Source organism: Eurosta solidaginis, chromosome X (genome assembly GCF_040869045.1).
Source record: "Eurosta solidaginis isolate ZX-2024a chromosome X, ASM4086904v1, whole genome shotgun sequence".
NCBI classification, from domain to species: domain Eukaryota; kingdom Metazoa; phylum Arthropoda; class Insecta; order Diptera; family Tephritidae; genus Eurosta; species Eurosta solidaginis.
The window spans coordinates 108,541,439-108,546,028 of record NC_090324.1 but is presented as its reverse complement, the minus strand read 5'-3'; the positions used below and the strand labels follow the sequence as shown (position 1 = coordinate 108,546,028).

Below are 4,590 nucleotides of genomic sequence, written 5' to 3'. Positions count from 1 at the left end.
TTTGGGTGATGAGGAGCGGCGGCAAGCAGGTAAGCTTGCGGCCCAGGCTAGCTCGTCGTCTTGGGCGGGGTATTGCACCACCGACCTCACCCGCAGCCTCATGAACAAAAAGAGGGTTCATATCTGCATGTGTATAGAAAGGAGAGAAAAAGATGGAACACATAGAAATAAACGTGAGGGACAGCGTTAAGAGGGGGAAAAAGATCGGCGTATACCACGCTAAAGACATTTTTGCAAAATAGTTTAATGTTTTTTGTAGTGCTAGTACTTTTGTTCTATGTTATTTATTTATTTATCCACGTATTGTATTTATATATTTATTGACGTATTTTATTTATTAATTTACTGACGTATTTGATTATTTTATTAAAAAATTTTTATTTTTTTTTTTTACCTTTCTATTTAAAGGCGTGAAGAGAAATAGGCCCGGCATTGAGTCTTGGGTCGAGGCCATACGTTGGACGCGGGAAATAATACTTGCCAGGCCGCGTTTAAACTTTTCTACGCACACGCTCCATAGTGCGGGCACCATCGGCGGTTGCGAGCCTGTAACGACAGCCTGTCTCCATACTGGCTTGAATGGGTGACAGCGTGTATATGTGTCTATGTGTTTATGTGTTTTGTGTCCAGGTCCGTGCCTTAGCCGCAATATTGCCATTAACATAATATTAACATAATAACATTAATATTGACAACATTGTACCTATAGTGAACACAATGTTGCAGCGGAAATAAGACGTTTCTGGGTAACGTTCCTTAACACGGCTGTGGCTATAAGAAGGGAAAACTGAGTCAACGGGCCAAAGTCTTGTTTCAACAGTGCCCAGTGCAAGTGAGTAGTGAAAAATTACAAGTGAAGTGCGCGTTTACAACCGTAAATAACAAAGTGCATAGTCTTTAGTAGTGCGCGAATTAGCCCGCTTTGTAAATAAAATTGTGCGCGTCGAAAAGTTTCCGCGGTACGTGTAAAGAGCTGGAAGCAGTTTTCTGAAAATAGATTTGGCAAGAGGTAAGAACACATAAATTTTTTTTCCAGGCATGCTTGACGGGAGCTGGGTCTTCAACCTGGCCTACCTCCCAAGCAAGCCAAAAGAAAACTTGCATCGACATATACATCTCTGCATACAAATATATGTATGTAGATGAATATATTACTATGCAGACGAGAAATCCGTAGGCAATTATGTACATGTATATAGATACGCTTTTACTTTTGAATTTCTAAATAGATTTTCTTTTGCATTTAATTTGCACAACTGATTTTTTTTTAGGAAAGACCCACTGGGCGTACCGCCAAAAAAACAAATACATTATACTTGGTGAAATACCGCCCGACAACAACTACCACGCACTACACTAGATTTTTAATTTGGTAGCGCACTCCACAACAACAACCACTACCTGCTGCATTTTTTTTATTGGCCACACACGGCCGCAACAACCACAACAGCATCTTTTTTTTTATTGGCGACATCCCACCCAACAACAAATACTCCATCTTTGAATATTGGCGGTGCAACACCTACCATAAAAACTATCATTCGCTTTCACCAACAATACACACATTTGCTTTCCGACGGCACCCAACATCTACAACAACACCACATTTTTGTTTCCATCGGCGGCGCAACGCCGACCACATCAACAATAGCACGTATATGCATTGCTGGCAACCGCAACTTCCACCTGCGACACAGACGGCGGTAACAACCACACTTTTATTGGCGGACACATATTTTGTAACGGCGGTATATCGCCACAACAACACCATCTCCGTCCACCGACCAACGCAACATAATCTATCTTCATCAGTTCGGTCAGCCCCCAGAGGCCAACAACAACAACACACCACAACGGCAGCAGCAGAAATAATCGTCAAACCTTAATTTCAGTAATTTTTCTATTGTTTCGAAACAAATTGGCTTTTTTTTGTATTTTTTTGGCATTATATCTTTTTTTTATAAGTATGTTTACTGACATAGGTATTTCCTTTTTTTGATGTAGAATTTTTAGTGGGAAAAGGGTTGGGCAAAAACCAAAGGCTTGTGGTTATAAGCTTAAACATTTTGCTAAGTAATTTTTGCTACGGTATAATATTACTAATATTTACTAATATTTCACTTCGTTTTTTTTTTTGAATATTTTTTTTTCATTTCATTCTGCTCTTTCTAAAGTTTCTTTGAGTAATTTTTCATTTGCATATTTCTCTATTTTTGACATTCATTTGGATTTTTTTAGTATTGATTCTTTGCATTCCTTTTTGTGGATAGTTACTATATTCAAAGTACACCGATCTTTATCGTTGTGCTCTGCCTATAGTTCCACTTCTGCACATGCTTTTTTGTTCCTTTTCGGTTAGACCGCGACTAACTCGAAATTATGGAACTTTGAATATTCCTTTTTTTGATTGCATGTGCACATATTACATTTACACATATTTGCCAGAACACTTCCGGCAAACTTACCCTTATCCTTCCCGCATTTAACATTAGGGGCTTGCTATAAGCACCCACATTAAATAATTTTTTTTATCTTGATATTTTTTTTCTTTGATTTTTACACACGTTTGTTTTTTTTTTTTTTTGACATTGTCATCACGCAACAAATTTATTACTACCTCATATACGAAGATCGTAAGCGATCGATCTTGATCCGTGTTCGAGCGTGGTCATATGTACATATGTATGTTTTAGTTTTTTTTGTTTCAGCTACTCAACTGCAGCGGCGCCGTTGGATAAGAAGAGTAACTTGGTGAGTGTTTTGAGTGAAACATTAAAATTTATCAAAATACATACACCTGTTTAGTTGTATGTACATGTGTTAGCACAGATTCCTGCTCTTGCAAAAATAGAACAGGAATTAGCAAATCAGAAAAATAAAAACAGATTGCAACGAACATATGTACATGCATCAAAAACGTCACAAACGTACATTTGCACTTACATACATTACATACCTTTTGTTTTCATAAACATATGTATAAATTCTTTTGCTTTGATGACCTACTTTTGCTTTGTACATATTTGATCTTATGTTTAGTTCAGCGGTTGGGTTAGGTCAGGGATTAGGGTACTTGATTTTTTTTGTTCGCCCTCTTATTTTATTTTGTTTTAATTTGTATCGTTAGGATTTAGAAGTAGCTCCTATTAATAATATTGCATTGGGGTGGCCCTAAAAGTTTTAATTTTTTCTATTTGCGTTCAGACACTTGGTATATTAGTCGTAAGTATTTTGTATTGAATTGAATTTAGAATCCATTGAATTGAATTTGCAATGTTAATTAGCAATAAAGTTTAGCATTAAATTTAAGCATTTTTTTTAATTTTATTTTTGAGTAAATAGAAACTTTAGAAGTTGATCCTAGTAGCTAAGCCTTTTGAAATCATTGTCACATTATTTTGTATTAAACTTTGAATTTAAAGTTCTTTTTTTTTAGAAATCATTGAATTAGTAGTAGGGTGTTATTTGCTAATTTGTAAACCAAAAACTTTGTAAATAAATTATAAGAATTATGTTTGGATGAAATTTGAATATATTCATTATGCAGGGCTAGGTTGACAATATTTGGTGCTGGTGCTGCGCTTGTACGTGGCAAGGTTAAGTGAGAGTGAGTAGTAGGGAAATGACTTGTTAACGGACGGACGGACTTATGTCAGGTTTGGGGACACTGTAGGTAGATAGGAGTCAGCACAGTGTCCACGGTGCGGTGCAAGTTGCACTGCAGAGGGAGGCTAGACTCCACCTGACAGGACAGGCCTTCATCTTTTTCTACCCCTTACTGTTTCCCCTCTATGACTTTGCCCCTCACGTTTATTTCTATCTTTTTCAGCCTTTTCTCTCCTTTCTATACATATGCAGGTATGAACCCTTTTTGTTCATGTGGCTGCGGGTGAGGTCGGTGGTGCAACACCCCGCCTAAAACGACGAGCTAGCCTGGCCCGCAAGCATACATGCTTGCCGCCGCTCCTCACCACCCAAACAGTGAGCCACGTAACAATGGCGCCCAACGTGGGGCCCGAACCCACGACCCTGAGATTAAGAGTCTCATGCTCTACCGACTAAGCTAGCCAGGCTCCGCAAGCATACCTGCTTGCCGCCGCCCCTCACCACCCAAACAGTCAGCCACGTAACACATCTTTAACTCTCAAGCCATGGATAACTCGTACTTTGTTACATAAGATCCGGCTGAAGAAAAGGTTACGCAAAAAATGCAAAAGAAATCCGGCCAATACTAAGCTGAGAAACCGTGTCCGCCGGTTGACATATAATCTTAATAAAGAAATAAGTTCAACTCGGGAAAAATATTATCAAAATATCTTTCTTTCAGCACAAGGCAACACGAAAAAAGAATGGCAGCTGTAAATGGAATAATGAACCGAAACTATAAGAAAAAGTCCGACTCGTTTGTGTTAAGTGTGGATGGCGAGGATATATCGGAGACTCTGGTAATAGCTTAATAATTTTTTTGTAATTGATATTAGAGATTTTTTGTAAATGTTGAAGCAGCTTCTAATACAATGAGGAGTCCAAATATCTGCATGTGCCGTATAAATACAAACATCACAGAATTCAGAACTCCCAGTAATAGTT

General features: G+C 38.1%; 1 non-coding gene across 1 annotated transcript; it reads right to left on the bottom strand.

Moving 5' to 3' along the window:
- Positions 1–4,000: 4,000 nt before the first annotated feature.
- TRNAK-CUU (transfer RNA lysine (anticodon CUU)) lies at positions 4,001–4,073 on the bottom strand. Its single transcript has one exon. It is a non-coding gene; the product is annotated as a tRNA-Lys (tRNA).
- Between the last annotated feature and the right edge of the window lie 517 nt (positions 4,074–4,590).